Here is a 27,164-nt window from a genome sequence, read left to right on the forward strand (position 1 = left end):
AAGACTTTCTAGAAGAGTCTAGAACTTTCTAGGATAAGATTTTATGAAATAAATAAAGTTTTATTTATTTCAAGGGTTTGGGTTGAGGAGATATTTATTAAAATATTTTTAATAAAAATGAGGATTAATATTTAATCTTGATTAAATATTTTGAGTTGGGATTAGGGGTAGGAAATGATGAGATTAGCCTTTAATCGAAATTAAAGAAGGATTAGAAGATTTTGGAAGAGGTTATTGGTCTTAAGGAAATTGGCAAACTTTTGGAAAAAAAATAAATAAATTATTTATTTTGGGATTTTTGGTCAATTTATTAATTAAATAATTAATAAATAAGGAAATAATGTTTAAATAAGATTTAAACATTTTTGGGAGGGATTTCTTAATTAAATATTTTTAATTAAGATAAAGGGATTTAATAGCATAAAAATAAATTAAGTAATTAAATAATTAATTAATTAATAAATGATGATGTCATCAAGAATTTTTTAGAAAATAAAAATACTTTATTTTCTAAAGGTTTTTTAGGTGTCTACATTTTGCCCCTCTTTGATGTGATGCCGTAAGTGGCATGACATCAAAGATAATAAAATAAGATGCCCAAGGCTAGAGCAGAAGAGGAGAGAATGGACTGTGAGATGCCCCCTCAAGAAGGCGGTGGGGAGAGAAAGCGAGGCTTGACGACTTCTTGAAAAGTACAAGAATTTGAGATGAGCAAGAAGACTTAGATTTGCTGAAGAGAAGAGGTTTGGTTAGCTCAAACTCTCACTCAAGAAGAATGATAAAGGGAGAATCAGAGGCAGAAGAGGAAGCAAGCTTAAGATCTCAGGGATTGCAGAGGATGAAGGAGCAGAGCGCTATAAAAGGAATCCAGGATGGGGAGATGGATGAGGGGATTAAAAAAGCTGATGCAATAGGATTTCAAAGAGTCAGATTGGCGGAAGATGGGTTTCAGAGATCCCTAGGACTAGGATTGTGGATCTCGAAAGATGAGGCTTGGTGGATTGATTTGGATTGGTGGATCCCTAAGACTAGGATTGTGGATCCCTAAAGCTAAAGGTGAGGAGTGATTCAAAGAGATACTGATGCATAAGCAAGGGTAAGAGAGACAGATGTTGGATATGGATGGGGGATAATGGAGATGAAGGAAAACCATTGAAGCTTTTTGAGCGGGGTGGAATACTTCAAAGAGAAGTACCACCATGTAGTTGAGCACTAGATTTGCTATAGGATTGTTGGTTAATTGCCAAGGTTACCAAAAACATCAAGGCCTTTTCACCAACTGTCCAGAGGAATGACGAACTGACTCAAAACAAACACGCAAGGATTGCCCCAGTATCACACATGAATCCCAGAGGAAGTAGTGTGGAAACAGCATTGGATAACCCACAAGCAAAAAAAAAAAAGCAAAAGACATGATCAAGACCTTACGCTCTGATTGCCCCATTCATAGTATACCATGATATGGATAGATGCAATGGTACTAAGCTAAAGAGGATGTACAAGCTGATAGACCAAGATATTTACAAGTGAGCTAATCAAGATGTGGTACAAGCTAACGGACCAAGATAGTTACAAGCAGGCAAAAGCTTAGGATGATAGGATAGTGGGATGGTTCGATGTTGTGCAAGATGCGAAAGCTAAGGGTGGGGTGATAGCGAAAAATATGGATTTGGTAGGATGCATCCAATGATGATGAGAGATTTTGTGACCAAGGATAGCTAGAGGAGCAGGATGAGATGGCTGGATAGGATGGTAGATAGCTAGGATTATGATGGATATAAAGAGATGACATTGAGTTTGCATGAGGATAGCCTAGAGCTAGATACCAATGACAAGGGAGGATGGACAAGACAAGATCTCCAAGGAATATAGTGCCCCCAATCAGAAGATAACATGCGGAAGGAGGTCTTATGATGGATGTGATAGGATTAAAGCTAGGATGGAAAAAGCTGAAGGGGCTAAGGAGATGGATGATAGATGAGATGATTGGCTGAAGTTGCATAGGATTATTGGATGGTGTGAGATGGAAGCTGGAGGATGGAGGATAGGTGGATATATTGGAAGATGGAGGTGGATGTCAAGAGATGACCAAAAGCATGAGGGTGATAGGCTAAGCTGGGGATGGCGAGATTACGCATGACGCTTGTTTGCCAAGTTTTCATCATGGTACTTGTCCAAGGCGCTTGAATTGCCAAGTTTTCACCAGTGGACGCTTTATTTTTCTTTTCTTTTTTGACTTTTTGACTTTGGACTTAGCTGGAATGATTTTGGCTTTCTTCAGCTATTTTGGCTTTTTTGGGATTTTTCACTGGCTGTTGGAATGTTCAATTTTGTTGCTAGCTGTTGGTACAACGGATGTGTGATTTATGCAATAGATCGGATTAGATGGGATTGATGGTAGGAGATGGAGGGATGAAAATGATGGAAAGGAGCATGAGATGGGGATGCTTGCAAGAGCAACATTGGCACATGTTGGAACGGGTGTGAAAAGAGCATATGGGGGATAGATGGTAGATGCGGGCGTGATGGAGGATTTTTGGAAGCGTGCTTGGGGATATAGGCACCCAAGATAGAGTTAGGAGATGGGGGACATGAGTCACTAGATGGGGGATTAGCAATGGTGGATGCCATTATGCATTGGGTTTCAACTTTTTTCTTGGGGATCCACATGGTTTTGGATTTTCTTTTCATAGGCTTTTGCACTGTTTTGCATTCTTTGATTGGATTTTTCCTTTTTGGAGTATGTCTTTTAGAATAGACATATGATTGCCTAGGATGTGGATTTTTAGCTTTATGCATTTTGAAGTTGGCATTTACATTGTTGTGGTAAGCTTTGGGAAGATGGTTAGGAGAAGCTTTGTGAGATGGAGAGGATATGAAAGAGCATGTAGGGGGATGATGATGGATGATGTGCCCTGATATGTGCCTTTGTTGATCTTGCATAGAAATGGATGGAATAGGATTTTTATGATGGCTGATAGGAGGATGGAGGATGGTAGATTTTGGGACATAGGGACCCAAAATGGATTTAGTGGATGAAGGGGGGATATGGTAGGTTGTTTTGGGTTGCAAAGATGGTGGAGGGGGGATGACATAAGATTTCTTGAAGGAGTGATGGGAGGCTGGCATGATGGGCTTGGAGATAGGCTTGGTTTGGGGGTGTGGTGTACCAACACCTTTAGATGGTGAGCCTTTGGATACATATCCAAGACCATGAAATCCTAGATTTTTTTGTGCAATAATAGGCTCTCTGATTCCTTGCTCTTGTGCTCCTAAACCTTGACCTTGATAATGCCATCGATTGAGCATTTGAACAAGCTGAGGAAACTTTTTGCTTGCAGAAAATGGTAGAAGAGATTTATTAGGTGTATTGCAGTGGGGAGATATTGTTCTTAATTCTTCTGTTGAGAGAGGGCCACCGTGGATGAATGTAAGTGAACCAAGAGGGTAGATTATAGATGGTGGAATAGCTTGGATAGGTGGTAAGATGGAAGCATGGAGCGGGGGAGATGAAAGGATAGGATTTTGATGTAACTGGTGGGATGACAAGATATCTTGTAGTGGAGGAGATATGGCTTGAGGTTTTGGAGATGGAGGAGATGGTGATTGCACTATGGATGGAAGACATGGTACGATGATATCTTCATTTATGCTTTGGGGGATGTCAACATGCTTTTGGGCAGGATCTTGATAGGATTGGTTTGGAGTGGATGGTGTGATAGGAGGTGAAGGGATGGATTCTTCAAAGGCAGCGGATGGATAGATGGGAGATTCAGTAGTGGAGATGGGTGAGTAGAAGATGGATGTATAAGGGTCATTACAAGAGATTTGGGAAATGCTTGGAGGTGATGTGGATAGGATTTGGAGGGATTTGATAGGTGGTGGGATTTTGTTGCTTGCAGGAAGTGGAAGGATTTTAAGCAATTTGATGGATGGTATGGGGATGATAGCTATGGGAGATGGAGGTGATATTATAGATAGGGAAGCTTCATCACTGACTACTTCACATGGTTGGATTAGATGACATGGCTTATCGACTGTTGGAGGTGACTTTTCTTGTATTTCCTCTAGGAGATTCCTTGGAGACTCGTGTGTCGAAGGTGGAGGCGGATTGACAGGAATAGCTAGTGTGATGGGGGTGGAAGATTGGAAGCTTGGTTGATGGGGTGATGGAGGGGAAGCTGGAATATTGGATGGCATGACTAGATAGTTTGGAATAACTCTTGGATTTTGGGGGATGCTTGGGGGAATGTTTCTAAGGCTTTCAATATACCCGTCATAGTCAACAAGATTTTCATCATAATTGGAATAGGAGGTGGCAGGAGCAAGGACAATGTGACCAAACACATCATGATAGGATTGGTACTTCATGCTTTGATGATGAGTTTAATGGGGATGGGGTCTTGCATATGGATGAATATGGAAGCTCATGGTTGGATTTGGATTAAGCACAGATTTTGGATTGGTTGATGAAAGATTTCCTAGGGAGAGTCAAAGCTGTATGACAGACCTAAGGAGGATTGGCTGGAGATTTTTGGCTGTCTTGTGGGTGGAAGACTTCAAGGGTATGCTGTCAAAAAGTGAGAGTTTTGCTTTCCTATGTGTTGGATTTGGTGGTGGCTATGTCAACTTGAGGATAGACTAATGATTCTATGGGCATGACACAAGATTGACCACTTGTGGATCCCAACCTTTAGCTCAAGGTGATGAGGGATGCAAGTGATAAAGCTAGATTACCCTAGACAATGCTCTGTCAGAGGGATAACCTTGGTGAGATTGGTTGATTGGTAGGATTGATTGGATAGCAAACTCTGGCAGAGTAACAACAACTCTTTAAAGGCTTGGGTGATTTTGGATTGGGTTGCTAGCTGGCTGGGGGGATGATTTGGATGGACTTTGGATTTGGGATTATTCTAAGGCAAAGAACTAGATAAATTCAGTTGCATCGGGGGAGCTTGGATGATTTTCTGATAAAGCAGTGACTATGCTAAGTATGCCTTGAGTTGGGGGATTTCTTCTTTTCTGGGATTTCGACCAAAATTGGCAAACATTCATTCAAAAGCTATGAACAAACAAGCAGACAAAAGTTTTCAGCAAGCACGTCAAACACACCAACATCTTAGGAAGCTTTCTACAAGGATGAAATTTGGTTTAGCTAGGGAGTCCTCGATATACACAAGGTACGTGAGGCCCAAATCTGTAGATGAAACCAAAAAGATGTCACACAGCCGAGAGGAGCGATAACCCACTTCTCCTCTTTCACTTCTCAAGGGTATAAAGTTCCTTGAGGCTTAGCCCGAGTGACAAAATTTTGATCCCAAGAGAGGTGTCTTTGGATTCACCTCCCGATCTTTATACTCTGTCAGAATGCTGGAGTTGAGGTCGTCCCAAGGGGTGATGAAATCCCCAAGCAGGCCTCCTAAAAAGATAAGACAATATTTTGGATCCTAATCTTATGCACCCAAGATGGCCTCGAAAGATGACAAGGGGAGAGAAGACTTGGATGATCTTGGGCTAAAAGACACGCTTGTTCTTTTACCAACTGACGCTTAAGTTTTTTGATCTAGACTTTGCAAGCACTCATGTTTAAGATACAATGTTTATTCCAACTTTGAAGCATCGACAAAAATAAAATTGATTGAAGAATGCAAACAAGAAGAAGAGTTAGGGTCAACAAGAAGGTAAACCCGTGCGCCCAGAGGCCCTCCACGTCAAGTATTGATTGATTTTTCTTTAAGGCATTCAAGATTGAGTGTGAGTTTATTTTAAGCCCAAAACAAAGGTGTGTGAGATTCGATTTCAAGCGCTCGCCCGGAGGCCCTCCACGTCAAGATTTGTCCAATTTTTATGCCCAAATGAAGTGTGAGTGAGATTAATGCGCGTTCAAGGAATTTTCTAACTTAGAAAAACCACTAAAAACCCAAGTGAGTGGAGTTTGATTTGTGTGGAGCACTTAACACCCTCTTAGGTGGACCCATCCCCATAGATGGCACTGAGATTGCAACCAATGGTTAAATTGATGGGTGATTAAAGAGGGTGAGTCCAACGACAAACTCACTCAAAGAATTTTTATTTGTTTTTATAACTTAAAAGATTTTAAAAATGTGGATTCTATTTATGCTCCAAAAGTTGATTATTTGATCTATGGCATTCAAGATTAGATTTGTTGTTTTAATCATGCATTCATAAAAAAACAAACTTGATTTTAATCCATGGCACTCAAGAGTGATTTTAGCAACATGCATTCAAAGAAAAGTGATTAAACATTCAAGTTTTTTCCTTTGAGCATTTAAGATTGAGATTTTGTGTGTTGTTTTAAGAACTTTGAAGTGCTTTGTTTTAACCTTAGACCATTCAAGATTGTTTTGGACTCTAAAGTGAAAATGACTCTTTGGACTTTGGTTTTCATTCAATATTTTGTGTTCTAGTTTGCATGTTTTAAGCCCAAAAATGATATTCCTAGGTTGTTTTGATGGATGAAAACCCTAAGAAACATTCAAGATTTTGCAACAAGACATTTGTTTGGAACAAATGACAAAGCTTTTAGGACAATTTTTGGCAACCATTTAGGACTCTTAGTTTTCATGAGACTTTTAAAAGAACTTTAAAATATTTGCAAATGAGGTTCATTTTATCCTTGATTGATCCTTTTAGTTTGATTTAGATTTTAGTGTGCACTTAGTGTTGATTTTGAACCTTTTGAAATGGAAACTTGAAGTTCTTTTTAAATTTCCAAAAATGAAGTGTTCCTAACTTTGCATGAATGCATCTAAAACCTTGATGTTGCAAGGATGCAAATGATTAGATTGGTTTAGTTTCACTTATTAAAAGATTTTTTTCTTTTTTGCAAATTTTTAATTTTTTAATGGATTTAAGTATGATTTGGGGGTTCATTTTAAGCACTAAAAAGAAGTGTGTATGATTTTTCTTCCTTAAAAAAAATGGCCAAGATCTCCCACAAGAAGAAGAAGAAGAAGTAGATGGAATAAGAAGAATATAGACAAGAAGAGGAAGAAGAATTCCAAGTGCTTTGTCCACCTATAAGCTTGAAAAATCTGCAAATACTATGAGATAGACTATGAGTTCCTTTGTCTTCTTCATGCTCATGTGGACCTACAAAACCAATTTATACAATCCTACCAATCACAAAAACAAGCAAAATTAGCCAAAATCAGCAAATGACATACAAAAATTGACTAAAAAAGCTAATGAAGATGACCCGTGCGGGGTCCCACCGGGTGTGCCAAAATGTATATGAGCAATGTTAGTATGCTAATAGAAACCAAATTTAAATAAAGCTTCTACAAACTAAACAAAATTCATAAAATTCAAGATAGACTAAGATGAACTCTCAATTGAGAATATGAGCCATTAATGGACTCTCTCAATGAGAAGCTCTCTTGTTGAGTGGCTTTGTCTAAATAGATAGGATGTATGCTCAAACTTATGCTTAAAAAAAGGCTTCAAATGGAGTTGGAATTTGGGTGTGAGTGTATGGTTTTGATGTAAAATGGCTTCTCAAAATGGCATTATGACTTTACTTCATAGATTGTGTTATTTTGCAAAGGAGAAGGATCCAATTTATAGGCAAGAGGCTTGAGGGATTGAGGGATAAGATGCAAGGATGGGAAAAAGCTCATGGAGGGCTCAGATTGCATGAGAGGAGAGCACATGGATTGTGCTTCCTTACAACCAATCAAGGAGTGACACATGTCACATGGTGAGAGGATGGAGGAAAGGGGAAGGATGAGTCAACAAAGGAGGCTCAAGGGATAAAATCTTCATAAAGACCCTTCATAAGTGCTTTGTAAGAACATTTATGACTTTGTGGGCTTTATAAAGTTTTGTGGTTGAAGATATTTGTGAGAGATACCATGAAATTCGAATTTGAGGGTTTAGGGAGGTTTTAAGCTTGCTTAGGGTTGTAAAAATGATTAGAGGAAGGGTTAGAGATGGCTTAGGACTAGGCAAGTGGATGGCAAGTGGATTGCAATTAATGAGGGTGGGTGAAGGAGGAGATATTTGTTAACTTTGGCTTGAGTTAGCAAGTCTTAACCCATGTTTAGGGAATGTGACAAGGTTAGGAGGGGATTAGGATTAGGGTTAAAGACATCTTCTAGAAGAGTCTAGGCTTTGGATGAGGATGAAGACTTTCTAGAAGAGTCTAGAACTTCTTAGGATAAGATTTTATGAAATAAATAAAGTTTTATTTATTTCAAGGGTTTGGGTTGAGGAGATATTTATTAAAATATTTTTAATAAATATCAGGATTAATATTTAATCTTGATTAAATATTTTGAGTCGAGATTAGGGGGAGGAAATTATGAGATTAGCCTTTAATCGAAATTAAAGAAGGATTAGAAGATTTTGGAAGAGGTTATTGGTCTTAAGGAAATTGGCCAACTTTTGGAAAAAAAAAAAAAAATTATTTATTTTGGGATTTTTGGTCAATTTATTAATTAAATAATTAATAAATAAGGAAATAATGTTTAAATAAGATTTAGACATTTTGGGGAGGGATTTATTAATTAAATATTTTTAATTAAGATAAAGGGATTTTACGGCATAAAAATAAATAAATAAATTAAATAATTAATTAATTAATAAATGATGATGTCATCAGGAATTTTTTAGAAAATAAAAATACTTTATTTTCTAAAGGTTTTTTAGGTGTCTACAATAACATATATACATCATCTAAAAAGAAGTCTCTGAGATAAGAAATAAGAATGATAAAGGTACATCTTCTGCAACGAACATCCAACAGCTAGCAATGTGAAGGGGGAACCAAATGGTGAGAAGACACTACCTCCCGACTGCGTGGTTACCTAGTCAGGCTTCCACTCCCACCGTGCAGGGAAGATAATGAACGATCCACAAACGGCTATCAAGCATAAAACATTCCTAGGCAAGGTACCCCTAATAGCCAAAACTACCTCAAAGGTAACACATGCTACTCAAGAAGATAAAATAATCCAAAAGTAAGAACACTCAATCCAATACTGACACCACATAACCAAACATCATACACGAACCAAGTATAAACCAAATACTAAGATCATAAAATAAAGTCAATGAAAGATAATCATCTCAAGTCAAAAGCCACGTGTTAAAAGTACAACATCCATGAATCACCAATCATCATTAATGAAAGTAAATAACCATAATAAACACATCCGACAATAGATACACCACCAACAATAAGTACACCACCAAAGATACACAAAATCTACAGAGGAGACAAGGCTACATACTAGGGAGTGTCATCACATGGCTGCTTGAGTTACCCTGGACTGATCTCTTAAAAGACCTCGGACCCTCAAGCGTTGAGTTACCCTGGACTAGTTACTCTAAACCCCGGACCCTCAACATCACACATATGGAAACTAGAAAGCCCTCTCAAGAAGACAAGGCACTCATCTCATTCCCATCCTTAGTCTATACAAGCACTAAAGGCATGGGTAGATCAAAAATCTCTAACTTATCTTTTTAGTGTGTTTTCCCCTCATAAATTTTACTCACTAGATTATCACTTATTACATAACTTGCATTAGGTTACCTTGATACTGACCACTTTGGGTCCCGGACCCCTATGCAAGCCACTCCCAAGTCACGTACCTAGACAACCTCTCCTAAGCACATAAAAACATGGTTGTGTCCCATACCACAACAACCCTAAAGATCAAACTCGGTTCCTTAACAAGCAACCTGATAATAAGATGGTTCTCCAAACCCAAGTAGACATAATTTCTCCACAAGATAAACCTCATAAATATAATCACCAATATGAATCACAAAACACATCATGACATCCAGCCACATAAAGGGTATTAAAGAAATCTGACAAAGCCTCTGGTGTACATCCTAGACTGGTCAAACTAGGTCAACTCCAAAATCCACAAGATAAATCCCCTTTTTTTTAAAATAACAATTACCAGTTCAGAAATTAATTAAATAATTAATAATAAAATTAATTAATTAATTAATATTTAACAAAACTATTTAGTAAAAATTATTAATAATTAATTAAAATAAACTATTTAAATTTCATTAACTACTAATTAAATTAACAATTATTAAAAAAAAATTATTAACAGTTTAAATTTAATACATATAACTTAATATAAATGTTATTTATTATAATAAAAAAAAATTAATAATAAACATTAAAAGAAACAATCTAATTTTAATACGAATTGTTTTTAAAACAATCACATGCCTTTGAAAAGGCTGCTCCCGGTGGCAGACCTACTGACGCAGGGCCTGCGACAGCTCGCCTGCGCAGTACCTGCATTAGCAGGGACTGCCGGCGACCGTACGCCAGGGGGGAAGTTGGGGGAGGTCGTGGCCCCCACTTCCCAATTTCATTTTATATACACATTATTTTTAATAATTTTTTTTTAAAATTTATTAATTTTAACAAAAGACTTTTCTCAATAATTTTATTTTAATAAATTTAATAAACATATAAAATTTATAAAACAAACTTTCTTTAAAATATATATATATATATATTTATTATTTATTTTTAATTTTTTTTAAAAATTATTTTCAATGTTAATCTGATAGAGAAATTTCGAGCAACTAATCGAATTTTCTTTTATTTTATTTTTTTAATATCATCAGCAAATATATTCTGGTAGAGAAGACACAACAAATCATTCGAATTTCTAATTTTAAATATTCTTTTCCTTCAAACCCTACATGATTTAATTAATTTCCTCTATGATTCTTCTGTATAATAAATGAGAAACTAATTTTAACCAATCAGATCTTGAAACAATCGAGATGATAAACATAATTTCAATCACCCAACAATCACGAAGAAAACGGATATTTCCAATTAAAATTGCATTCACAGGATTTCAAAACCCTACCGTGTACTGATGCTAAAACTCTAACAGCTGGACAAAGATTTCTACTGCAACAATAACCTTCAAGCTACGAAAAATTCCTTCTTTTCCAAACCCTTCCAGTTGCTCTCCAAAAACCTATGTGTGCCTTGAAAACCTGTGTCTAAAAAACTCTCCCCCCAAAATGAACCCTCAAATCCCTCTAATATAGAATCTAATTACCCTTTAGGGTTTCTATCACCACCAATCTAAAATTATAATAATTTTATTTAATTAATTCATTCATGCACAATTAATTTCCTTTTTAAATTAAAATATTCTTTTATTATACCTTCAAGCACTTTAAGTGAATTGTTAAATTACTTTATTTAACTTTCCACTTTACTTTACTTTTATAACTTTAATCTCATGCGCACTATAATAAAATATCTTAATCAAGTTCACATATTTTATCTTTTAAATTAATCTCTTATATTTAAAACTCATGCATAAATCATGCGAACTATAATCTTTATGATGATTAAATATCTTTTCACTTTTAATTTCATTTTTAGAAACTTAATTGATAAAATATTTATTAACTTAAATAACAATAATATTTAGCATTTATTTAAAAATGCACTCTAAATATATTATTATTAAATTAAATAAATATAATCACGTTCTAAATTTAAACTTTAACTTTTATCTCCAATATTTAATTCTCTCTTATTTAATTAATTCATTCATGCACAATTAATTTTCTTTTTAATTAAGATATTCTTTTACTAATCCTTTATGCACTTTAAGTGAATTGTTAAATTACTTTATTTAACTTTCCACTTTGACTTTGCTTTTAAAGTTAATTTATAATTTTAATCTCATGCGTACTTTATTAAAATACTTTTATTCAAGTTCACATGTTTTTATCTTTTAAATTAATTTCTATATTTTAAACTTATTCATGCGAACTTAAAACATATTCATAATTTAATATCTTTTTCCTTTTTAATATATTTTGAACGTTTAATTTGATAAATATTTATTAACTTAAATAACAATAATATTTAGCATTTATTTAAAAATGAACTCTAAATATATTATTATTAAATTAAACAAATATTATCATGTTCTAAATTTAATCTCAAAACTTTTATCTTCAATTTAATTCTTTATATTTAATTAATTTCTCAATTAATTAAATATAATTAAATATTCAAAATATCATAATAATTTTCCATTAAATTAAATTATTAAATTAATCTATTAATTAGACTTAATTAATAGAAATTCATCAAAGACTCACAAAACAACATACGCACAAAATACTCACGGGTTTAAAAAGGGTAGACAGTCTGTTACGAGTCCTCCTTGCAGGACAAGTATTATAGGCTTATGGCTAGGATTGGACCTGATCATTATCTTCCCATTCTCACCATTTGAGTATTTGTAATAGGGCACGCTCATCCTGGCAATTCAGGGAAGTTGATGCCCGGTACCTGCATCCTGCATAAAAGACGAGCATGTACATGTATATAATATATCTAAACTAAACAGGCAATGGCAGGGAGTGGTTCATCGTGTAGATCCCGACTAGCAGGTGACTACGACTCCCTCCCTTCACCACATCAAACACGTCAGACAGAAAGATAAAATAAACACGCACACGATACACATGCAAGTATGGGGTAAGTATAAAATCACAAATCTAAGATCAAATGCGTACATATAATAATGCATATCTACAACATAATCATCATTAAAGACATCATGTTAACATTTTTATGAAAGAAACCACATTTACTAACTAGGAATCATCAAAACATCATTAACGTCATGAATGAAATCAACTAAGCAATAATAACTGATACATTTGTAATCAAAGACATGATAAAATATCATAATATTGTAAATCCAATATCTCTAAACTAATCAATGCATAAAATCAACCTAAAGCAAATTGACAATGATAACAGAAATGCGAACTAGGGGCAGGCACTACATTAGCCTTGGAACATGTCTTACCTCATGTAGTGGCCAATGATTCCCATTCTGTAACTTAATCTTAATTTTTCCCTTTCCAACAATCTGATAGGGTTCATTATCCCCCAAATAAACAAGCCCAAAATCCCCTTGGACATAATCAATGAAATAACCTCTATGAGGTATAGCATGAAATTAAGCACTAGAATCTAAAACCCATGAATCATCAACACTTTCTAAAGATAGAAGCAAAGCATCCTCTTTGGATTTGTTACTTACCAGATTTGCCTCCTTGTCTCCATCTAATTTATCTCCTTCATTTTTCTTTTGATTCTAGCAATCTTTCTTTTTGTACCCTAGTTTCCCATAGTACTAGCAGTCATTTGGTCCTCTTGATTGAGACTTCTTCCCTTTTGACATTCCTCTTGATTTCCCATGATTTCCTGAGTTACTTCCTCTCTCAGTCATTCTGCCATTGCTTTGTGCATTCAAAGCACTTCATAATGTAGATCCACTTGAGGATTTCCTATGAGTTTCCTCACTCAAAACAACACCAATCACATCATCATATTTTAAGGTACTAGATCTAGGAACAGAATTACTCACAGCCATTACCAGGCCATTTTAGCTTTTAGGCAAAGAACACAAAATCAAGAGAGCCCTAATTTCTTCATCAAAATTGATACCCACAGAAGATAATTGACTAGTAATTGTATTAAACTCATTTAAATGATCTGCAACAAGATCCACCTTCTGCCATTTTCATATTAAATAAACGCTTCATGAGAAATACCTTGTTTGAAGTGGAGGGCTTTTTATACAGTGTCGAGCTAGGGTTTTCATCAACTCTTCTATCATCTTTGCTTTTATAATATTAAATTCCATGAATGGTGCCAAGCATAACCAAGAAAGATCCCATTCAACATTTGACATAGATCCCTGATTCTTGGCTTTTCCTTCCAACGGTTTCCATAAATCCTTCTGATACATATAGTCTTCCATTTGCATCTTCCATAACTGGAAGTTCTACCCATTAAACCTATCAACCCTCAGTTTACCCTCATCTACCATTGCTCCCACTCAACCATGAGACTCCCACTCAACTATGAAACTTTCCTGCAGAGGATAACTGGAAAACAACTAGGCTCTAATACCACTTGTTAGGATAAACTACGGACAGAAATAAAACCTACATGCAAATATAACCAATAAGAAAAAAATAATAGATCACAAAGATATGAAAACAAGGCACCAAGATTTAACATGGTTCACCCAATCCCTGGGCTACGTCCACCAAACAACAATTTTGACCTTATTACAATTTAGTGATTACAACCTGATTACAGTTTGTAATCCCTTACAGCTCAATACCACCGCAAGAACCAATTTCACATCACAACCTAATGCAAAATACCTAACCCTAAACCCTTTTATACAATTATTTTATCCATTTTAGGGTTACAACATGTCGGCCATATGTCGACCATAATATGTCAGCTACAATGTCATCCATGGCCCAAAAATTTTAACTATGAAGTATGTATAGTACTTTCCTGATTAGTCACCGTAATCTAACATAATTTATATTTAAACTAGGTAGTTTTAGGATAGGTTGTGTGGCTACTTGTTCTCTCAACTTTTCAAATGCATTTCTTAATTCAAGAATCCACCTAAACTTGGTTTTCACTCCACCCTTAATGGTATCTAGTAATGGTGCACAAATACTGCTGATATTCCAAATAAATTTCCTCTAGAATGGAGCTAACCCATGGAAAATTCTTACCTCTATCATTGTAGTAGGTGGTGGCTAGTTTAGAATAGCTACAACTTTGTCTTGGTCCATATTAAAAGACCCTTTGGATTCTACAAATCCTAGGTAGACAAGCTCTTGCTTCATAAACTCACACTTTTCCAAAATTGTCACCAATTTCTCCTCATGCAACCTCCTTAGTACCATCTCTGCATGATGTAGGTGTTCTTCTCTTGTATTGCTAAAGATGAGTATATCATCAAGATATACCACCACAAACCTTCTAGTATAATCCTTCAACACTTCATTCGTGAGTCTCATGAATGTGTTAGGAGCATTTGAGAGCTCAAATGGCATCACAAGGCACTCATACAATCCATTTGTGGTTTAAAAAATTTTCTTCCACTCATCACCTTCCTTTATCCTTATCCAATGGTAACCACTTTAGATCCAACTTTGTGACGTATTGAGCTCCTCCAAGACAATCCATCAAGTCTTCAATTCAAGGTATGGGAAACTGTAAGGAAACTCAGTTGTAGAAACAACTTCCTAAACTAATCCCTTAAGGAAAGTATTGTACAAATTCCTATTAAATCCTTATAGTTTTAGATTCAATATTATATAAACAATAATATTTCAGTCGACCATGAATACAAAAAATAGATATAGGAAGAAAACACATAAACACAAAGATATGTCGGTGGAGAAAAACCTTTTGGTAAAACAACCCCACCCCTCCAAAAGCTACACAATGTATTATCTTCAATACAGAAGGTTACAAAACACTTGCAATGGAAGTTCATTTAGGACATAGAAGATCAATCCAATAGCAATATACCATACCAACAACACACACACATAGACTCTCTCTCTCTCTCTCTCTCTCTCTCTCTCTCTCTCTCTCTCTCTCTCTCTCTCTCTCTCTCTCTCTCTCTCTCTCATCCACAACCCTTAAATGCTTATATCATGTGCTTTCCATTTTAGGGAAACTTCCAAAGAATAACCGTATCAGGATGTTACGAAAGAACAACTGTATTAGTTGGAAAATCAAGTGTATAATGATCAATTTCCATATGTCTTCACATCTTCACTCATCTTTGAATCTTCCACAAATAGCTCTTACACATCCTAGAAATCCATAATATCCATTTCAACCATTATCTCCTTACACACAATTCAAGATGATGATACATAAAAGTGGAGTGACACATCAACATGCCAACTAGACATGTACACTCACACTTAATTGCATTATTAGCAAAAAATACATTTACAAAACAAATAATAAGAATAGGAATTATCCAATGTTGAGGCACATTATTCCTAATATAAACCTATACCTTTTTGTAATTGTGTTGATGGATCTTGAATTTGTACAAAGCCTCCATTTTCCTCCTTTCTTGGATGCCAAAACTACTAGCACTATACAAATACTAAGTCTTTTCTTTATTGGACCTCAATCTCAGAGTTCTTGCACTTGCCTAACTACCTCTATGTTCTAATCCAGGGTAAGCTTATAGGCTTCCTTATTCAGAAATGAAGCATCACAAACAAAGTCAATCTAATGACTTATCAGTCTCCTAAGAGGAAATGTTTCAGGTGTCCCGTCACTCACAATGTCCTTATACTTCACAAGAATATCTTGGATCTCAGTGGGTAAGGGATCTTGCTTAGTTTTCTCTTCTTCCTTAGGCTTAAGAAGAATGACACGTCCTTTACTATACCCATTCCTAAGTTCCTTGATGAACTCTTTCCCACTAATCAACAACACACTAGGAGTTTTAGAATGTGATTCATCCTCCTCCAACAAGGACTGAATCTTGAAAGTTCTTCCATCTTTCTTGATAGAGATAGAATTCTCTATTCCATCATAGACAACACCTCTATCATATTTCCAAGGTCTGACCTAGATCAGATGGCATGCATCCAAATGGCAATATATCAAAAAGAAATTTATCCTTGTATCTTGCAATTGAAAACTAGTCCACCCAAGTTTGCTCATTCACCAACACACTCTACCCTTTTTTCAACCATGTTACCTTGAATGGGTTAACATGAGGTACCTTTATTAACTTGAGCTTCTCCACTACTTCCTTTGATATGATGTTTTCTATGGAGCCTAAATCCAAAATGACTTTGTATACCTTTCCCAAAATCATGCACCTAATTCTAAACAAGGCTCTTTGTAATGTCCCCTGTTTAACCAGTTTGGATATATGTTGTCGTTAGCCTACTTCTATGTGGTCCCGGGGGCTAACAAGGACATGGACGGGATCTTGTGGTGTTTTGGCCTAGTCGATTTTGTTCTGGGGCCAACTAAGTTCGTTTGGAGGCATTTACAATGTGACTTACTATTTTTAGTAAGTCAGCCAGGCTAGCCGGATGATAATTTTGATGATGGGGTTGGATGTGTTTTTCTTAGCTCTTTCTAACGAGCTATCATTTGTGGTGTTTCGAGATCATTTGCTATGGAATTTTAATGCCGGAAGTTATTTAATAAAGTAACTTCAATTAAATTAATATTATAAGGTTACTTTATTATATTTTGTATTTTAAAGTGATAAATGGAAACAATATATTAAAATGCAAATATGAGATTTAATCCCACATTGCTTGTGGAGTGGGGGTCGACCCTCTAAGAGGACTTTATATACAGCCATGAATGGGGTGTGGAGATATGAAGAGATTGATGAATTCAAGCTTAGTTTGGTTGGTTTGGTTGCTGGCTTTTGGAGACGAAATCCTCCATTGGTGACAATCCTTTCGCTCTTGGAAGACAGAGTCAAGGGATTTAAGATCTATTAGCTTCATACTGTGTGCATTCAGCTTCAATTTTTCAGCTACAGGTAAGATTGAAATTGTTCCATTTCCAAAGGCATATCATTGCAGACATTGAACAGCATGGACAGCAGATTTGGAGGTGAGATTTGGAGCAGGTTTGTGGGTAAACAGTGCTGCTACAGTGCGCGTGAACAGTGCATGTGAATAGTGCGCATGAACAATCCTCATTCTGTGTACTTGGAGGTCATATTTCATACCCTAACCGAGCAGCTATTAGATGGGTTGCTAAACTGGACATCCATCCTCAAATTTCGAACAGCAGCGATCATATTATTTCCAGGTTCTTCTACACCCGATTATAATAGTTCAATGAATGTATAGGTGTCATAATTATAAAGAGTTTTGCATATTCAGTCACTGTGTAACAGTCTTTGCACTACAAACTCAGTCACTTTTGTACACAGCTATATGAAGTTTGTATATCTTGAATAGAGGAATAAGTGTACGGAACATTTAGGATCAGTCCATAAGAACTCTTTACATTGCATATTTGTAGTAGTGTTCAAGTGCCAAGATATTTGTCCTTGCTATTCTTCAGATCATATGGTCATTGTTTGGCAGAGAAGTATTATAACATCTGAACAAGAACTCAGAAATTATAAATCAGACTTTGCACACCAACTGTTTGACAAAATGCTGTTGAATCAAAACTAAAAAATTCAAGGTAGAATTAGTAGGGTATGTTACAGTGGTATCAGAGCTATAAGTCCTGCCATCCTGTGGAGGTCTTATAGGAAATTTGGAACTGGCGGATAGAGGGGAAAGTGTTTTTGTCAAAACACTAAAATCAGAGCATTTATGTTTGAGCATGCGACAGGGGCCTTATAATTTCCGCAATACCAGAGCAAGACAAAGTAGGAGTTCAGACCTGCAAAGCAAACAGTCTAGTTCATCCGTACAGGGGGGTATAGAATCCAGTCATACAGACACAGTGGAGGTATTTTTTGATCAAGACAGCAATATGGGTGACCGAGATGACAGGAATACAAGATTAGGTGGAGGCGGGAATGCCGGTCCAGAGCCTGGAGAGGAAAGATTTTTACAATTATTAGAGACCTTGGCACAGGGACAGCGATTAGCAGAACAAAGGGCACAGGAACAGAATCAGAGATTGGAGCTTATGATGCAGATGATGGCTCGTCAAATGGGGTTGAATGCTAACATGGGTGGAGGTAATAATCAGAATGGTAACAATCAGAATGGGAATAATCAGGATGGGACACATAATGAAGGTGAACAAGTTGGGAACAATTTCGGTCATGCACCCCAGCAAGCTAGGACCGTGAGTTCGAGGCCCATGATTCCCACATTTCCTCCTAGAGCTCCAGAGCAGCCCGTACCAGAACCCCAGATCATTGATATACAGGACCAGTTAAGGAGAGATTGGGAAGCCGGAGGTCCAGATTTTACTGCTGCAATTACCTTTAGGGAGTATATGGATGTGCGGATGAAACATATGCCACGTGGACATGACAGGAACCAGAACTATGAGCTACGGAAGAAAGTAGGGAAACTTCAGTTACCATATTATGATGGCTCGGGGAAGTCTTCAGCAAGAGCTTGGGTTCAAAAGCTTGACACATACTTTCAATTGAACCCTATGCCTGAGGAAGAAGCTATTAAGTACGCAGCAATTCATCTGGAGGGGTTAGCACACGAGTGGTGGCATCATGGTATGGTCACTATGGGTCATGCACACATTACCTCATATGTGGAGTTCACGGAAAGACTGATTGAACGTTTTGATAGGAAGGATCCAGAACTCCATTTCAAGGAGTTAGCTCAGCTTAAACAATGGGGATCATTGGAGACATACATTTCAGAGTTTCAGAAACTTGCAGTGTTAGTAACAGATGTATCTGAACGGAGGATACTGGTTCTATTTATGGATGGGTTAGCTGATCCGTTGAGAGGGTGGATTAAAGCTCTCAACCCTCCCACTTTGCAGGAAGCCATTAAGAAAGCTCGTGACATGGATTCCTCTTCAGCTTCTAAAAATAAATTCCTCGCAAAGAGTTTCCCTTCAAGGAAAGATAAGGACAGGAAACCTTTTCATAGAGAGCCTCCGCCACCTAAGGAGGAAAGTAAGAGGTTGGACAATGAAACACTTAATGATCTCAGGAAGAAGAAGCTTTGTTTTCATTGCAGGGAGCCTTGGGATTTGTCACATAAGTGTCCATTGAAAGCAAAAGCTAAGCAGATGGAGTACTTTTCAGCTGAAGAGTCAGTGGATGGAGATTCAGAGCAGTCATCAGAATCAGATGGAGATGATGATAATTCTTCACATGAGGAAGCACGTAGTGATGGCACGATAGCTCAGTTGTCTAGTATACAGGAGGCCGTCACTTTCAGAGTTAGGGGAACTTTGGATGGACAGAGATTTGTGGCACTCATTGATACAGGGGCAACACATAACTTCATTGATGAGAAGTTTGTGACACGCAGAGGGCTACATACAGAGGAGCATAGGGGATTTAAGGTGATGGTTGCCGATGGCTTCAAAATTGACTGTACCAAGAAAATCTCCAACTTGCAGCTTCGTTTGGGAGATTATGACATGACAGGAGATTTCTTTGTGGTCAACATTGGTGATCAGGATATGGTGCTTGGAATGAACTGGATGAAGTCTCTGGAAGAGTTTACATTTAACCTCCAGAAAATGGAAATGAGGTTTGAGGCAAATGGTAAGAAGATAGTGCTCAGAGGTTTGTCAGATGGGAGACTTCGAGTGGTCTCACTCAAACGAATGCAGAGTTTCTTTAGACATGATCAGGTGCAGTGGGCAACAGAGTTCAAAGTAATGCCTGAGGTGACAGAGCAGCATAAACAGGAGTATCCACCTGATGTACAAAAAATAATAACCAAACATACTAAGGTGTTTGATGAGATACCTCCAGGAAGACCCCCAGATAGGGGAATCGAGCATGTTATTGAGTTAGAGGAAGGGGCTAAGCCAGTTATCATCACACCTTACCGCCACCCCAAGAGATATAAGGATGAAATAGAAAAGGCAATCAAGGAGTTGATTGACATGGGGCACATACGGCCAAGCAAGAGTCCTTTTGCTTCTTCAGTAGTATTGGTGAAGAAGAAGGATGGTACAATGAGGATGTGCATTGATTATAGGGAGCTAAACAAGAAGACAATCAAGAACCGATACCCTATCCCGCGCATCGATGAGCTTATTGATGAATTGCACGGTGCATGCTACTTCTCTAAGATTGATTTGAGATCTGGCTACCACCAGATACGGGTTAGAGAGGGGGATGTGGAGAAGACAGCTTTTAGATGCCACTACGGACATTTTGAGTTCTTAGTCATGCCTTTCGGGTTGACTAATGCTCCCGCCACTTTCCAGTCCTGTATGAATAGAGTGTTCAGAGATCAGCTGAGGAATTTTGTGTTGATATTCTTTGATGATATACTGATATACAGCCATACTTGGGAGGAACATTTGAAGCATATTGATACAGTGCTCAGTATTCTAGAGAGGGAGTCATTATATGCCAAGATGAGTAAATGCGAGTTCGGGATGACAGAGTTGCTCTATCTAGGGCATATTATTAGTGCAGGAAGTGTTCGGGTTGACCCAGACAAGATCAGGGCCATTCTGGATTGGCCACCGCCGAGGAACACTTCACAACTCAAGGGATTTCTCGGGCTTTGTGGGTTCTACCGCAGATTTGTGAAGGGATTTTCACAGATAGCAGCACCCCTTACAGATTTGACACGGAGAGACAGTTTCAAGTGGTCAGAGAGGGCTCAGGATTGTTTTGACAGGTTCAAGGAGCTGATGAGTACGTGTCCTGTTTTAGCCATTCCAGATTTCACCAGGCCTTTTGAGCTGCAGTGTGATGCCTCGGGAGAGGGCGTAGGAGCTGTCCTCATGCAGGACAAACATCCCATCGCATATGAGAGCAGGAAATTACGAGGTGTTGAGAGAACTTACAGCATCTATGACAAAGAAATGCTAGCAATCATGCACGCGCTAGCTAAGTTCAGGCAATATTTAGCAGGGAGCCGATTCACAGTAAAAACAGATCATAACAGCTTGAAACACTTCCTTGGGCAGAAGGATCTTAATGACAGGCAACAGAAATGGGTGAGTAAGTTACAAGCTTATGATTTCGACATAGTCTACGTCAAAGGGAAGAAAAATATTGTCGCAGATGCTTTATCCAGAAGGCCTCATTTGCTTGCTGTTGGGATAGTCATGGATGATTGGAGAGAGTTGATCTTGGCAGAGTATGCCAAGGATAGTTGGGCATCTAGTATTATTGAAGGAACTATTCAGGATAGCCGATACACTGTTGTAAATGATCTGATCATCTACAAGGAAAGGATTTATTTAGTACCCGGGTCTGCTATGAAGCAGAAGATTTTGAGGGCGTTTCATGATTCACCATTGGCAGGACATCCTGGATTCTTTAAGACATATCGGCAGGTGAGAGAGCGCTTCACTTGGAAAGGACTCAAAACAGAGGTGCTTCAATTTGTTAGAGAGTGCCAAGTATGTCAGCAGAACAAACAGGAACATTCCTTTCCAGGTGGTTTACTACAGCCCCTACCCATACCAGAGAAGAAGTGGGATAGCATTTCCATGGATTTCATCACAGGCCTCCCCAAGGCACAGGGTCGGGATTGTATCTTTGTTGTGGTAGACAGATTGACGAAATTTGCACATTTCTTTGCAATTTCGTCTACGTATTCAGCAACACAAACAGCAGAACTATTTTTTCGAGAGGTATTCAGACTACATGGGATACCAAGAAGCATAGTCAGTGACAGAGACAGCAGATTTATGAGCCACTTTTGGCAGGAGTTGTTCAAGTTATGTGGAACAGAGCTCACTCCGAGTACCAGTTACCACCCCCAAACTGATGGGCAAACAGAGATAGTGAACAAGTGGGTTGAGGGATATCTCCGAAACTATATTGCAGGGCAGCAGAGGGCTTGGGTGAAGTGGCTACATCTAGGGGAGTACTGCTATAATACCTCTTACCATATGTCTATTCAAATGTCCCCTTTTATGGCACTATACGGGTATGATGCTCCTAATTTCTTGGATTTGTTATTTGGGGACAGTAGGGTGCCTAAGGCCAAGGATCTTTTGCAAGAGTGTCAGGACATTATGCGATCCTTGAAGGAAAACTTGCAAAAGGCACAAAATCAGCAGAAGCAATATGCTGATCAGCACAGGGTTGAGAGGTCTTTTGAGGTGGGAGACATGGTGTACCTCATGTTACAGCCGTATAGGCAGTCCTCTCTCAAGAGGAGTGGAACAGAGAAATTGAAACCGCGCTACTATGGACCATTCAGAGTAATCAGGAGAGTGGGCGAGGTAGCTTATGAGTTGGAACTGCCTGCAGACAGTAAAGTGCATAATGTGTTCCATGTGTCACGCCTTAAAAAGGCATTGGGGCACAATGTGGTGCCTTCAGTAGTATTGCCACCTCTCGATGATGAGGGAAAGCTTATCTTGGTTCCTGAAGCTATACTTGACACCCGGGAGAGGGTGCTTCGCAGGAGGACTATCAGGGAGTACCTAGTGAAGTGGAGGAACCTACCTATTGAGGATGCAACATGGGAGGCAGAGCAGGTTCTTCAACATCCAGAGTTGAGATTGCTTGGGGACAAGCAATTTCAAGAGGGGCGGACTGTAATGTCCCCTGTTTAACCAGTTTGGATATATGTTGTCGTTAGCCTACTTCTATGTGGTCCCGGGGGCTAACAAGGACATGGACGGGATCTTGTGGTGTTTTGGCCTAGTCGATTTTGTTCTGGGGCCAACTAAGTTCGTTTGGAGGCATTTACAATGTGACTTACTATTTTTAGTAAGTCAGCCAGGCTAGCCGGATGATAATTTTGATGATGGGGTTGGATGTGTTTTTCTTAGCTCTTTCTAACGAGCTATCATTTGTGGTGTTTCGAGATCATTTGCTATGGAATTTTAATGCCGGAAGTTATTTAATAAAGTAACTTCAATTAAATTAATATTATAAGGTTACTTTATTATATTTTGTATTTTAAAGTGATAAATGGAAACAATATATTAAAATGCAAATATGAGATTTAATCCCACATTGCTTGTGGAGTGGGGGTCGACCCTCTAAGAGGACTTTATATACAGCCATGAATGGGGTGTGGAGATATGAAGAGATTGATGAATTCAAGCTTAGTTTGGTTGGTTTGGTTGCTGGCTTTTGGAGACGAAATCCTCCATTGGTGACAATCCTTTCGCTCTTGGAAGACAGAGTCAAGGGATTTAAGATCTATTAGCTTCATACTGTGTGCATTCAGCTTCAATTTTTCAGCTACAGGTAAGATTGAAATTGTTCCATTTCCAAAGGCATATCATTGCAGACATTGAACAGCATGGACAGCAGATTTGGAGGTGAGATTTGGAGCAGGTTTGTGGGTAAACAGTGCTGCTACAGTGCGCGTGAACAGTGCATGTGAATAGTGCGCATGAACAATCCTCATTCTGTGTACTTGGAGGTCATATTTCATACCCTAACCGAGCAGCTATTAGATGGGTTGCTAAACTGGACATCCATCCTCAAATTTCGAACAGCAGCGATCATATTATTTCCAGGTTCTTCTACACCCGATTATAATAGTTCAATGAATGTATAGGTGTCATAATTATAAAGAGTTTTGCATATTCAGTCACTGTGTAACAGTCTTTGCACTACAAACTCAGTCACTTTTGTACACAGCTATATGAAGTTTGTATATCTTGAATAGAGGAATAAGTGTACGGAACATTTAGGATCAGTCCATAAGAACTCTTTACATTGCATATTTGTAGTAGTGTTCAAGTGCCAAGATATTTGTCCTTGCTATTCTTCAGATCATATGGTCATTGTTTGGCAGAGAAGTATTATAACATCTGAACAAGAACTCAGAAATTATAAATCAGACTTTGCACACCAACTGTTTGACAAAATGCTGTTGAATCAAAACTAAAAAATTCAAGGTAGAATTAGTAGGGTATGTTACACTCTTATATACTTGGGTTCATCCTTAGCTAGTTGTTTGATCAATACTCTCTTAAAAATAAAGTTCTATGCTCTCTGTGAATCAATAATATCTACCTTAGATACCTTAAAATTCATGGTGTCATCTTGAGCATAGGCTACCCTTTTATCACCACTTAGAGAAGTAGGCTTGTCAAGACATCTATAGGCAGGGTGGCCCAATTGACAACAAGTATAACACTTCGTACTTACAAAATGTGAGTTTCTCGTATTTGTACCTCTTCCTCTATTTGAGCCTCCTTGATTACCTCTTCCTCTACGAGTAGTTTCATTACCATGCTCTACTAGTTTAGACCCACCTCAATTTCTTTGATCACTACCTCTGCCTTGGTATCCCCCTCTATGCCCCCTTTGGTTTCTTCCTGTGCCTCTACCTTCAAAGTTTGAATCTCCCTTCTTCATATTCTTTTCTTCCATCTTAAGTGCCAATAGATGAAACTTCTAAACATTTCTAGGGATCTATAGGATTAGCTCCTCTAGGATGCTCCATTTATGCCCACCCAAGTATCTTGCTACCTTAACAGGTTTCTCTTCTTGAATCTTGGACCTAGGGCATAGTTTTTTAAATTCTTCTATGTAAGAGACTACACCTAAGCCTTTCTACTTCAGGCCTTTCCTCTTTCTATGCAACTATACCTCATAATCTCCTAGCAAATAGTTCTCTTTAACTTTGGTCACCGTAGCATTCCAATTGGCTATAGGATTCTTGCCCATACTAACCCTTTCATCTTACAAGTATTTCCACCATGTTAATGTTGATATTGATTTGGCAACCTTCACATTCAAAATTATTCTCCATCCCCTTAATCCATTCCATCATTATATTAGTGTCCATCTTTCCATTAAATAATGGAGTTCCTTCGAGGGCTTTTCCTCCTAGTGCTTTGCTGGCATTCACGAATGGCTCTTCATTCAATGGAGGGTTTGGTTCAAGTATGATGTGCTCCTCATCAATCTTTGCCTTTCCTTTTTTAGTACTTCCACCTTATTCATATTTATTCTTGGATACTTCAATAACATCTTCTAGCTTGGTCTTCATTTCTTCAAGGATCATATTTTTCTCCTTTTCCTCACCCATCTCCTTGGCTAACTCTACATTAGTCACCATTTTTATCTCAACCATTAACTCTTCTGCACTTTGAAACATCTAACCACAATCCCAAATCTTTTGGGGCCCCGATACCATTCTAATGTAAGGATAAGTCTTTCTCCTTAACCCTAGCTTCTCCTAGGGTCTACTCTAGGCCTCTCCTCTATACTTTTAGGGTTCTTGCACTAACCTTGACTTAGGAGGATCACTCTCCTATGCCCTTCTTCTTTCAACTTCTCTACACCAACGTAAAGCTTAACATCAACCAATTACTACTCATTAGAGGCCTCACTGTCACATCTACACCAAACACCCACACATGGTCACAAATTACTCATTATGGAGAGATAGGATTGTTCTTTGGGTTTTGAGTCCATTCTAATGCTCATCCACCAAAAACCCATTGAAATCCCTATTTCTTTCAAGAAATTGCTCCAATTTAGGCCTAGAAGGGCTACAAAGAATTATGCCTCCAGACTCACCTTTTGGCACCTAACTCAGAAAAAAGATTAAAGAGATGTCAAAATAACTTCATATCTAGATAACCTTTTGGAATACCTTTGAGATTCACTTGGTCTCACTTCCTCAACCTGTCCAAACAATGGAATGCTCATTTTATGCCTAAAGTCAAGGTTTTGATAATTTGCTGACAAAAATCATAAGGGTTTATTCTAATCCCCATCAGAACATGTTCCAGGAAGCCTCCTTTGGAACAAGACTTGTCTACTCTCATGTCCTTCTCTCCATCCACTTAGATTGAAGCACTCATTGCACTCAATCCCATTACATGTTTGAAGCTTTGTAATCCCTAGCCATGCTCACCAGGCTTACCTAGGGCATCACTGCAAAATTGCCATACTTTCTTTCAGGACCCATGCATTTGCATGCTTATAGTACAAGGAGACACCTCACACATTCTAAGGTACTATATGGATGCCACAGAGGAAAGGTGAGTTAAGATCCTATTTTCATAAATTGCATGGTTCGGGACAAAAACAATGCACAAACCAAAATATTTACAAAAGGGAAATGAAATGGATTCCACAAACTATCTAATCACACACAAAAGTAGATAATAACATCTACCAACACATGAACAAAGTATAGTACAAAATTTGATCCATTCAATACCCTCAAGGAGCAAAAATATCGTACTGTGGTAAAATTAACATTGAAATATGCTTGCTCATTACACAAAATTCTTACAAGATGCCATCCAAAACTTTTTATAGGTTGAGGAAGGTCTTATATAGTTCTATTACACCCGATCCAATCTCTTAGAGGTGGTTACACAACCTTCTGATCGAAGTTGAACTTTTTGGAACAAAAGTTGTCAATACAACTTTTACAATTTTGTAAAAATGTTAAGCAAATTTATAATTTTTGTCTTGGTTAGCCCAAACTTGACCCAAACCCTATGAAACTCTACCAAATGCCTAGATATGTCACTTATGACATTAAAAATCATCATTCCACCCCTTAGTTGACTAATCTAGCCCTCTAGATGCAAAATTGCCATTCTTAGCAATAATGACAATAATTTGAGCATCACTTAAGACTTTGGATGAGTAGGTAGTAATGAAGACCTAATTAGACCTCCTAATGGTTAAGTCCTACTCTAGGACTCT

This window comes from Cupressus sempervirens, chromosome 7 (genome assembly GCF_028749045.1).
Source record: "Cupressus sempervirens isolate cs-2001-9-10 chromosome 7, ASM2874904v1, whole genome shotgun sequence".
In the NCBI taxonomy this organism is placed as follows: Eukaryota; Viridiplantae; Streptophyta; class Pinopsida; order Cupressales; family Cupressaceae; genus Cupressus; species Cupressus sempervirens.